The sequence below is a fragment of the Protopterus annectens genome, chromosome 1.part0 (assembly GCF_019279795.1).
Source record: "Protopterus annectens isolate FY-2018-M chromosome 1.part0, PAN1.0, whole genome shotgun sequence".
Taxonomy (NCBI): domain Eukaryota; kingdom Metazoa; phylum Chordata; order Ceratodontiformes; family Protopteridae; genus Protopterus; species Protopterus annectens.
This window is the reverse complement of record NC_056725.1, coordinates 558,756,896-558,769,236: the sequence shown is the minus strand read 5'-3', so window position 1 is coordinate 558,769,236 and position 12,341 is coordinate 558,756,896. Positions and strand designations below refer to the sequence as shown.

The 12,341-nt window shown below is 43.8% G+C and overlaps 1 protein-coding gene across 3 annotated transcripts in view; it reads left to right on the top strand.

Moving 5' to 3' along the window:
• The window catches only part of USH2A (usherin), a 625,599-nt gene that overhangs the window by 599,586 nt on the left and 13,672 nt on the right, over nt 1-12,341 (top strand). The gene's annotated exons all lie outside the window — the stretch shown is intronic.

Genomic DNA, 12,341 nt, shown 5'->3' with positions numbered 1-12,341 from the left:
GATCTACTTCACCCAGGACAAGTGTTGATTCAAACAGACAACACAGCTGTCATGTGGTACATCAACAAGCAAGGGGGAACCCATTCGTACCCTCTTTGCAGGCAAGCTATGATTTTGTGGGAGACTGCTCTCAGTTTACACCTCACTCTTCAGGCAAGGTTTCTGCCAGGAGCACAGAACTCCTTAGCGGATGTTTTGAGCAGACAGATGGTGGATCCCCACGAGTGGAAGTTGGATCCTCAGGTATTTCGACAGTTGACAGTGATTTGGGGGACTCCAGACATAGATCTGTTCGCTTCTCCACTAAATTTCCAGTTGCCAAAGTTTTGCACAAAGATGTTTCATCCAAGAGCTTGGAAAGTGGATGCTCTATCATTCAGTTGGAACAATCTTCACGTTTATGCCTTTCCTCCTCTGCCTCTCCTTCCCAAGGTGCTCTTGAAGGTCAGACAGGACAAGCCGTCCATGATTCTAATAGCACCAGATTGGCCACGGCAGCACTGGTACCCTCTGCTGAGGAGTTTAGTACGGGAGCCTCCTTGGCCTTTGCCATCAATTCCACACCTTTTGTCCCAGGCAGGCAATCATTTCCTCAATGTCAGGATACAGTCCCTGCATCTGACAGCCTGGCATATTCTGTTCTAGAACCTGGAGGGTCGCAGCTTCCTCAACAAGTTTTGAATGTCATTTTGGAGGCCAGAAGGCCTAGTACAAGGAAAGTTTATGCTGATAAATGGAGGAGATTTTTTATTTGGAGCAAAGCAAAGAGCTTTGATGTTTCAGGGCCTAATTTGAGTGTTTCACTTCAGTATCTTACAGAATTATTAGACAAGGGTTTGTCTTTCTCCTCTGTAAAAGTTCATGCTGCAGCCATTTCTGCTCACTATGACTGTGACCCACCATTATTCTCTCATCCTTTGTTTAAGCAATTTATTAGAGGGGCAAAGAACATAAGACCCCCGCGTAGAGCTCCTACTCCTTCCTGGGATCTCAATTTTGTGTTGGAAACTCACTTTACCTCCTTTTGAACCTGCAGCTACATCTGAGTTGAAGTTTTTGTCTTGGAAGACTGCTTTTTTGTTGGCCATTACATCTGCTAGAAGGGTATCTGAATTACAGGCTCTAATGGCAGTTGAACCCTTCCTGATTTTTCATAAGGATAGGGTATCCCTGCGTACTAACCCTACTTTTATGCCTAAAGTGGTTTTGAATGTGGCCTTGAACCAATCTATTCATTTGCCTACATTTTATGCTGATCCCCAAAATAAAGGGGAGAAAATTTTGCACTCTTTGGATATTCACAGGCAGTTGCGTTATTATTTGAGCAGAACTAAAGGGTTCAGACAGTCTCAACAGTTGTTTGTTTCTTTTGCTTTGGGCTCTCAGGGGAAACCTGTTTCAAAACAAACTATTTCTAAGTGGATTGGCCATTGTATTTCTTTTTGTTATTCTCATCATGGTAAGGAGATTCCGGCTGGAATCAGACCTCATTCCACTAGGGCTACTGCCACTTCTACTGCTTTTTTAAGGGGTGTAGCTACTAAAGATATTTTGGAGGCAGCTACTTGGAGTTCAGTGCACACTTTTTCTAAACATTACCATCTCCCTCTTTATTCCAAATCTAGGGCTGGGTTTGCCACTGCAGTTTTACAGGGCATGTTAGCAGCTCCCAATGCTTTATGATTTAGCCAACCTCCCTTTACCTTTGCTTTGGGATTCTACCCACAGGTTATGACTGCAGCAATGTGAGATGAAGAACATAGTACAGTTTTGTACTTACCATAAATGTAGATGTTCGAAGATCCACATTGCTGCAGTCCAATTTACCCTCCCTCCTTCCCCTCTGTAGTTTGGGGTGGTTGTGTGGTTTGGGTTGTAAATATTGTTTGTACAGGGGAGTTTGAAGGTTTTCTGTTTTTGGCTATGGCCTTTCTTTTTAGGGCCTTCTGACATCTGTGGCAAGAAAGACTGAGGATATGACGTCGGTCATGCGCTTTAGTACCACGGCGTACTGACGTCAGATCTGAGCGACCATGACCGACGCCAGCCTAACACTTTGGTATTCGGGCCGACCGAGGACAGCGGACTACCCACAGGTTATGACTGCAGCAATGTGGATCTTCGAACATCTACATTTATGGTAGGTACAAAACTGTATTATTTTTGTTGTATTTTCTCTGCCCTGTCTCTCTTGTATGTCTGAACTGTCCAGATTTAAATTTATTTTATTTAAAAAAAAAAGCAATGCAGATCTTCCTTTCTTCATTTCTTCCTTTCCAAAGCACTGATGTACTGTATAAGTGTGAGAATGCAAGTCCAATACGCACATGCAGTAAATCAAGAAAGTTCCATGATACCAAGGAATAAAGTGGAAGAGCACCATGATGTCATTATACAAATACATTATTTAAGAAAAGTAAGTATCCAAAAACAATAGACAATTAAAAACCAAAATAACCAAAGTGTAACCACTCAAAAAACACAAAGAATATTTGCCGAATGAGGAACACCATAGATTCCAGTAGTAATGTGTGAGTGCTTTTGTTCCTTTATTACATAAAACGCAACTTCATCAGATGATCATCAGTCTGTGGTGCTCTTTATTCAGCAATGCTTTTTTTGTGTTTTTGAGTGGTTAAGAAAAGTAAGTAACTTTTTTCTTAAAGAATATTATTGTTATAATAGCAATAACTCATGGCTGGGTTAGGATAATGCTGGATTTACCACGGTTGGCTTTGTTTGTTCACTCTGGCTTTGCCGTTGTGACCAAACCTCCCTTGTCACTGAAATAAACAAACAAATCAGGAGCATAAAAAAATTCACCAAGGCCAAGTTTGAGGTCAGAATGGCCATCCAGCCGTAGATAATCACAAGGCCTGGGAACTTATGTGAATGGAGACCTAACTTTTGACCAATATGTGTCCACTATCATAAGAATGTCATTCTATATCACACAGCTTATAAATGAATGGACTGCATATAGATCCAGAAATGACACTATCTCCCTTTACTCAGCCCTTATTACACCCGTCATTGAGTATAATGCCCCTTATGACACATATCTCTCCAGACATATGCAATAAACAAAACACCCATAGAGCTACTGTAATAAAAGGATAGAAGACCTAAACCATATGGCCAACATGGACTAACTCAAAGCCCTTTCACTATACTCAGTATCCTACAAATTGCTAAGAGATGACCTTTGTCTGGCATACAAGGCATTCACTGACCAGGTACTGATGGACGTACTGCACATCAGCAAGTCAAATGGCACCAGAAATACTCTGTCCAGGGATCTAAACCTCTTCTGAAACATCAACAAAATGGTGTGGAGGCACAGGTATATCTCACAGATGATATCACTCTTATGGAACGGACTCCTCATCGACATAAAGCAAAGCTCATCCTTGTCCTTATTCATGTTAACCATAACCATGTTATTTAACTTGAATCTATGGATGGGTAATAGAATACTGATCCCAGAATTGCCACTGTACTACTTATGGCAGGGGCAGCTCCTAAATGCTTTATCTCATGCATGGGTTCCCTCAAATTATCTGTGGTATGATCCTGGATATTCTTACTAGGGGTAATATTTAATTATTGACCATGTGATGGGTAAGGCCAATCTCACACCAAATGGGATAGGTTAATTCAAGCAACAAAAGGGAACTTGGTTAGGCTTAAAGTGGCCTGCAAGGGCAGCTAGCCTAGTACTTACCTATGAACCTATATATATATATATATATATATATATATATATATATATATATATATATATATATATAGCAAGCTTTGTTTTTATATATATGTGTGTGTATAAAATATATACACACACACACACTTTTATATATATGTAAGCACATACATATTCTCACATACACACACACATACACTTATGTATAATGAATACATGTGTGTGTGTGCATTTATATACATCTGTAGTGTTTCACTACCTGCTGTCAAATGCCAACAGATATTTATGGTGTCGGAACATGTCAAAAGCACTCACTGTTAAGTGCAGGAGTCAGCAAAAGAAGCATCATCAAATGTTGCTTTTCTTGAGGATATGTGCATATGGCGGTAACTAGGAGTGTATGTTAATGATAAAACTTTTGGATATAGCAGCAATAATTTCAGCAATAGGGGGTTGAGAGAGTGCTTGTGAGTGTCTGCAGGGTAGGGTTAGTGCAATGGCTAGGGGAGGGGATAGACTCTGTGTGTATTCTTGTGTATGTGAAGTAAGACTATGTGTGTCTTGTTAATCGGTAGTGTTAGGGAAAGGCTTTTTAGTAATGTAGTAGCCAAGAGTAGAGTTAGGGTTAGTGATATCACGCAGGAGTAAGAATTTGCAGGGCCCCTGCTCATCCTTACTCATGCCCACTACAGCGAAAGGCTTTTAAATATGGTAATGTGTAGGGTTCGGGTTAGGGGCAGGGAAAGAGTTAGGTGTGTGTGTGTGTGTGTGTGTGTGTGTGTGTGTGTGTGTGTGTGTGTGTGTGTGTGTGTGTTCTTTTTTTTATCAAAGATGACTGCCAGTTGTAGCATGCATAATTAAGGATGAGCACAGGTACCCCCCCCCCCCATTTATCATGTGTGCTAGCCATAACCCTGTCCCTAACCTCAGCTCTACATGTTGTGTTATTTAAAAAAAAAACCCTCACAGCACAACTATGTAGACACATTTTCCTTCATTTTTTTTGGTTCACTAATCACAAAACTGTCTGTTTTCCTTTTGTGACTGGTGTATTAGTGAGGCAAAACTGTTTCATTTTTCCACCAAGTTGTAATCATTTGGAGTTAAAAATGTCTCAGAAGAAAATTAATGCATTCATTATTTGAAGAAAATATCTGAAGGCAGTGATTTTACTGATGATACATCTAGTAAGTGTCACTGGATACATCATCTGATACTAATTATTCACAATAAGAACAACACATGCAAATAAGGTCTTGTGCCTGTACACAGCAGAGGTGACACATGTACAAGACTGTGTAGGTCCCCACATGTGCCAGCATACAAGACAGAGACAATATTCACTAAAACATATGTGAAGGAGGGCACAGCCTGCCTATAATTAAGATGCTTAGTTACTAATTCCTGTTCTTTTTCACTGTTAAAAGTTGGCCATTCAGTGACTTAAGGTAAACCATAAACCTGGCAGAAGGGAAATGACCCTCAAATGTGATTTAATGAAGCTTCAACTGTGGATAAACTCCTGATGTTATTCAAGAGTCTAACAGTTTTGACTAACACAAGAAGCAAAACACTAAAACAGGACTGCTGTATCCCAAAGGGACATAATCTGTTCTCCACAAAACAAAGAATCAGTCATTCAGAAAAAAACTCAACAGTCAAGTGGCATGCCTGAATGATTACAAACATAGACTGAATTATTTGGAACAACTCTGCATTAAACACCAAAGTAAATAAATAAATAAAGAAAGAAAGAAAGAAAGAAAGAAATAACTAATTGGAGGCCTACTCCTTCCATCAGAATGTCCGCATCCTTGGAGTTACAAAAAAGAGTAACAGACTCGATCCCCTCATCATCATCAAAAGGATACTGATTGGTGTTATATACTTCCCCAAGAAGTTTGCTTAGAGAAAGTTGGTGACAAGGGATTTATCATCCTGTGAATTGCTATTCTTAGTTTTTGTCAAAATTCTTTTCCTTTTATTGTAAAGCTTGTCGATATTACAGTTCCATCATATATGGGTGTGTGCTTTTGTGTATACACACACACACACACACACACACACACACATATATATATATATATATACATATATATATATACACACACACACACACATAGACACGTGTGTCATAAAGATGTTTGCTGGATTATTTGTAGTGGTTGGTGTGCTGCTGTGTGGTGTGTTCTCTGTGTTTGTGTGGAGGGGGTGTTGTTAGATGTTATTTGTATTATAGTCATTGGTAAAGGCAAATTGTTATTTACAGAAGATGACTTGTACTTGCCTATCTCACATTTGTCCTTCTGGAGAGAATGGCAGTCTAAGTAATAGCAGAGGAAGTCTGCCACAGAGCATTCAGCTCCCTCACTTTGGATTTACATGCAGATGTACAGGTCTTGTTATTGTTTAAAATATTTTTTTCCTGACAGGACAGCAAGAAATTGTCTTCTTCTGTATCTTCCACAGTGAAGAGAAGCACAGTTTAATTAACAGCAGTGTATATGTATGCCACTTTCTTTTAATCTTGTATCTATTATTCTAACACATATATATTTTGACCTTACCTTCATAAACAATAAGCCCAGATGTTTTGTATAAAAATAGTCACTAAAGATGAGTGGGCTAAACATTGATGTTAAGTTGTCTATCTCGCCTTCGTTCTTGCTGGTTGGGATCGGAGCTGATCCTCGGCTCTGACTCGGTCATCTTCTATAGCTCGAGAGCTGTTTACTGGCTCGAGGCTACCCCTCATCCCATGATGCCTAGCGCTAGCTACCCAGATCTCGTTTGCCGCCTCAGCTGCGAGGTGTCATTTTTCTGGCTCAGGCTTGTATTAAGTTTATTATAGAACTTTTTTCTACAAAAAATAGTAATTTTCCTAGGGGTTATTGTTAACTTTTAGTTTTATACTTGTGGTATTAGCTAAGTGTGTAGTACTAGTTCCTTCCACCCTTTTTTTTAGAACTCGTTTAATTTAGAGAGTTCTCCCCCTCCTTATCCTTTTCTGTCTGGTTAGCCGTTTAAGTTAGAGGCTTTCCTTCTATCTTTTTTATAGGCTAGCCGTTTGAGTTAGAGGCTTCCTATTTATAAAAAAAAATAAATAAATTAGTTAATCTGTAGTATACTGAGTTTTTTTCCTGTAGACTGTATATTATTGTTAGCTGCTGTTGTGTTTTTGGTTTGAGGATGTCTAAAGAATCCAAGGTGTCTGGGTTCAAGAAGTGTGAATCATGCTGTCAGAAAAATGTCTCTGACAGATGGGCACACTTCTTGCGTCTATTGTTTAGGCGCTGTGCACCTGCAGGACTCTTGTTCTGTCTGCCATGCATTTAGTCCAAGAATTCTGCAGGAGCGCAAGAATAAGCTTATTCTTAGGGGTCTTTTAAAGCCCCAGGATTCACCAGCCAAGACTCAGCCTGTGAAATCCCCTAAAGCTACCAAATCATCGGCTCCAAGTTCGGAGCCGTCTTTGGTTCAAACTCTTCCTGCCACTTCGGTTCCAGCCGGAACCGATAAGACTATCTCCCTGTCGGCTCCATCAGAAACTTCGGAGCCGTCGCAGAGCCACAAGAGGCTGAGGTCCCCCTCTCTGGAATCGATTCATTCAGCTCCTCGGTCTCCCCTGCTTCAGAGTGAGCGCAGTGACAGATCTTCTCACTCCTCTCAATCCTGTAGGCTCTCGGATCACGACATGGAGAGAGTGGTCAGTAGGTTGCTTAAGTCGCAGGCACTTGCCAAGATGTTGTCCAGCCCTCCTCAACAGGTGTCAGCTCCGTCCACTTCTATCGATGTTCCTCCGACTCCATTGAGCTCGGAGCCGGAGTCCGTTGGGGTTAGAGTAGTGTTGGGGTTAGAGTAGTGGAACCATCGGCTCCGATAACTCTTTCTCCTTAGGTTCCATCATCGGCTCCGATTCCCTCGATGGTGCCATCCGTCGAGGGATCTGGGCACTGGGGCTCCCTCGTCGGCTCTGAGGGGGCGAGTGGCATCGGACCCTTGTCCGACACCGTTGTCCCTCTCGGAGCTTCGGTGCAGGTGAGCTCGGCTCCTACATCAGCCTCAGAGCCATCTCCCTTGATGCGGAGAAGGATTCCGATTTCCTCAGAACCAGAGCCTTCTCTGCATCGTGGCAGGAATGCCTTCGATGTCATGAGGAGTATGCTGGCCACTGAGTCAGCTCCACTATCGGCCCCGTCCCCTGTAGTGCCTGTGCCAACCTCTGCTCTTCCTCCAGACCCCAAGCGTGGGGAACCGGCGCTCCAGGGCACCCCATTGGTTGTTTCCTCTTCTACCGAGGCCTCCCCTGATCATTCAGAGGAGCCCCCTCGTAAGAAGAAGTGCAAGAGGAAGCACATTGACTCCCCTGAATCTGTCACTTCTAATACAGACTTAGATGACTCGGAAGGGTCCCTGAGATCCCCTTCTGAAGATGTTTCCTTTTTGGACATCCTCGAAATGCTTAAGCAGAGGGGGAACTGGAATTCCCTAGCCCCTACCAAGGATGAGTCTGTATTCCTGGATGCGTTCAGTTCCCGACCTTCCACCTCCTGGGTTTCTCCGCCTTTCGATCCACTTATGTCAGTGGTGGCTCAAAAGTCTTGGTCAGCCCCGGATACAGTAGAACCAACCCCGAGGAGACCTGGGAAGTTTATCACTGCACCCCATGATAAGTAGTTCCTTACCAAAGGTGTTCCTGTGGATGCCATGGTGGCAGCAGCAGCCACAAAAAAGGAGTTAGCGGAAACTTCTTCGTCTGTCCATCCTCCTAACAAGAAGTCTAGGACTATGGACAGATATGGGAAGCGAATGTTTGCTTCAGCGGCCTTTTCTATGAGGTCACTGAACTACTTATGCCATTTTACCCGGCTTCAGAGGGATCTCCTTAAAGAGCTTGGAGATACCCTTCAAGATCCATCAACTGAGGGGGCTCAAGCTAAAGTGGCTTCCCAGCTGGCTACTCTTAATTCAGTGGTCAACTCCTCCATGAGGATCATTTCATATGCAGCCGATGGTGCGAGTAGAGTTGCAGGTACAGTGGTGTCCCTTAGGAGACATGCCTGGATGCGGCTGTGTAATTTTGCGGAACCCTTTAGAGTGTCATTCACCAACACCCCCTTTGATGGTTCCTTTCTTTTTGGATCACAGGTGAAAGACACTTTGACTAGGTGTGAGCAAGAAGGCAAGACTCTCTCTGCTGTGGGGGTCCGTTTTTTCCACTCCTTCCAGACCATACCCCAAGGGTCAGAAGAGTGGTAAAATGTGGTTCCAAAAATCACAGGGAGCCTCGCCTGACACACATAGTGATTTTTCCTCCAGAGGCAGAGGGAAAACAACAACAGATGCCACCCTCAGAACCAAGGCAACAGAGAATCTTTCTTTGAGAAGCCCTTTCAACATCCCTGAAGGGTTGCCCGCCTCTGGAGGCAGTTGGGGGAAGAATATCTCTGTACCCAGAAGCCTGGCAAAAATTAAAGCAAGACAGATGGGTACGGTCAGTTATATCTGGAGGTTACAAAATTCCCTTCTCTCAACCCCCCTTACCTTCTAGCAAATCCCTTCCAGATGTTCCACCCAATCTGAGGGACCAAGCAGTCATAGAAGTTTCAAAACTGCTAAAAAAAGAGTCATCCAGGAAGTCCCGGCAGACCAACATGGATCCGGAACTTACTCAAGGTTCTTTTTGGTACCAAAAAAGACGGGACTGGAGACCGATTCTGGATCTCAGCAGATTAAACAAGTCTGTTCAAAGAACAAAGTTTTGGATGGTCACGCTACAGTCCATTGTACCCTTTCTAGGTCAGGACAATTGGATGTGCTCTATAGATCTTCAGAATGCGTACTATCACATCAAAATGGACAGGCGCTGCAGGAGATTCCTTGGTTTCCGGCTGGGAGCCAGTCATTACCAGTTCAGAGCTCTGCCCATTGGTCTCACCACAGCCCTGTTCACCAAATGTATGGCTGTGGTCACGGCTCACCTGAGATGTCGAGGATTCCAGGTGTTTCCATATCTAGACGACTGGCTCCTCACTGCTACTACCAGGCATCAATGTCTGCAAGCCAGGGACTACACAGACACAATCTGCTCCCAGTTAGGCATCACAATAAACTTCGAAAAATCTGCCTTGTTGCCCTGTCAATCTATCACCTATATAGGAGCAGACTTAGACACAAGGATCATGTCCGCAAGGCTACCGCCAGACAGGTTGTCTACAATTCGCCAGCAAGTACAAATTCTAATGCAGAGCAAAAGGATCCAAGTCAGGTTCGTCCTTCAATCTCTGGGTTCCATGGCAACAGCAATTCTTCTAATCCCTCTGGCCCGCTTTCATATGAGAATCCTTCAGTGGCTTCTGTTCACACAGTGGTCTTTCCAACAGCTGCCCATGTCTCACATGATCATGATTACAGAAGCATGCAAAAGGCACCTTTCCTGGTGGATGGTCTCCCCACTAGTGTCTCAGGGCAGACCCTTCATTCAGCCTCCTCCGGGTGCCACAGTGACCACAGACGCCTCCCTGATAGGGTGGGGGGGGGGCATTATCAGGGCAGGACAGTCCAAGGCACTTGGCAACCTCATGAGTACCATCTGCATATAAACGCCCCAGAAATGAGAGCTGTGCTCCTAGCGTTGCAAGCTCTTCAGGACTCTCTCCCTTCTGGGACCATTGCAATTCAAACGGACAACATGTTAGTGGTGTGGTACATCAACAAGCAGGGTGGAACCAGGTTCTATCCCCTATGTCGGGAAGCACTTAGACTCTGGCAGTGGGCGATTTCCTCCCAACCATTTCTGATTGCGACGCACATCCCTGGGAGGTCCAACGTCATAGCGGACAGGCTCAGCAGAGCTATTCTCATGCCTCACGAGTGGTCTCTGAATCAGGTAGTTGCGGATCTGATCTTCTGCAAATGGGGACAGCCTTGCTGCGATCTTTTTGCCACCCCCTTCAACAGCAAATGCAGCAACTACTTCTCCCGCTTCCAGGTCACTCTCCCAGAGACGCTTTAGTCCACGATTGGCCTCAGGGTCTTCTTTATGCCTTCCCTCCATTTCCCCTGATACCGAAGCTCATACAGAAAGCTATATTGTTGGGTTGCAAAATGATCCTCATTGCCCCCTACTGGCCTTGACAGATATGGTTTCCGTTCCTGCATCACTATCTTTTCGAGCAGCCCTGGACTCTGGATCCAATTCCAGACCTACTGATTCATCAATCAGGCGGATTGCATCAATCCCTCCAAACACGCCAGCTCACAGCTTGGTTGCTCCACTTCCAACCCTAGCCAGGCTTCCCAGCATTTCCCCGGCCGTGCGTGAGATTATTGTGTCCTCTCACAAGTCCACGACTAGAAAAACTTATGCTAGTAAATGGAAATGTTTTTCTTGCTGGGCAGAGGCTAGGAACATAGATCCCTTTTCAGCCCCAGTCCACGAAATTTTGGAGTTCCTAGCACAACTTTTTCATTCTGGGTCCACTTCTGCTACAATCAGGGTTCAATTGGTGGCCATTTCTAAATTTCATGTTAGGTTGTCTAATTCAAACATTATGTCTCATAAGCTCTGTAAAGCCTTTCTAAGAGGGGCTACTCTCCTTGGACCTCCAGTGAGAGATCCCCCTCCTCCTTGGGACCTTAAGTTGGTACTAACCTCCCTAATTATGCCCTTCTTTGAACCTGCAGCGTCCTGCTCAATTAAATTTCTATCTTGGAAAACACTCTTTCTGGTAGCTATTACATCAGCCAGATGTGTCTCTGAACTTCAGGCACTATGTGTTCGTCCTCCATACTTGGTTTTTCATAAGGATAGGGTTGCTCTGAGGACTAATCCATCTTTCCTTCCGAACATCTGCTCAGAAAATAGTTTAAACCAATCTATAAACCTTCCTGTGTTTTTCCCTAACCACGTCAACAAGGCAGAATACAAATTACACCAATTGGACATTCACAGCAATTGCGTTTTTACTTGCATAGGACCAAGGATACAAGGAAGTCGGACCAACTATTCCTTTCCTATGCTCGAGGCAAACAAGGTCTCCCAGTTTCCAAAGTGACCTTATCCAGGTGGTTGTCTCACATTATTACCTTCATTTATCAATTGAGAAACAAAGAGTTGCCTATCAAACCGAAAGGTCATTCTAGTAGGGCTTTAGCCACCTCTGTAGCCTTCCAATCTAGGTTGTCCATAGATTCTATTTGTGCAACTGCCACATGGGCAAATCCTCACACTTTTATTTCTCATTACAAGCTAGATATGGTCTCCTGGAGCAGAGCTGACTTTGGTTCCACTGTTCTGAAGAGTCTGTTCCAATGAGCTGCCCAGGATTGTAGGTACTAGGGACGCTATCCCAACCAGCAAGAATGAAGGCGAGATAGACAACTTAACATAAAGAAGTTATGTACCTACCATAACGTTCCATGTTAGTTGTCTTCATCTCGCCTTCCTTCTTGCGTCCCACCCTCTGTCCCCCTGCCCTGTTGGATCGAGAGGAGTTTTGGTTTCACTGGCTGAGTGTTCTCTGGTTTGTTTCCTCTACTGACTTAGAGAGTATGATAGGTATGCTCAACCTGTTTCTTGGGCAGGTTGGTTCTCTGGCTAAGTCTGGGGTTAACTATTACAAATGAGATCTGGGTAGCT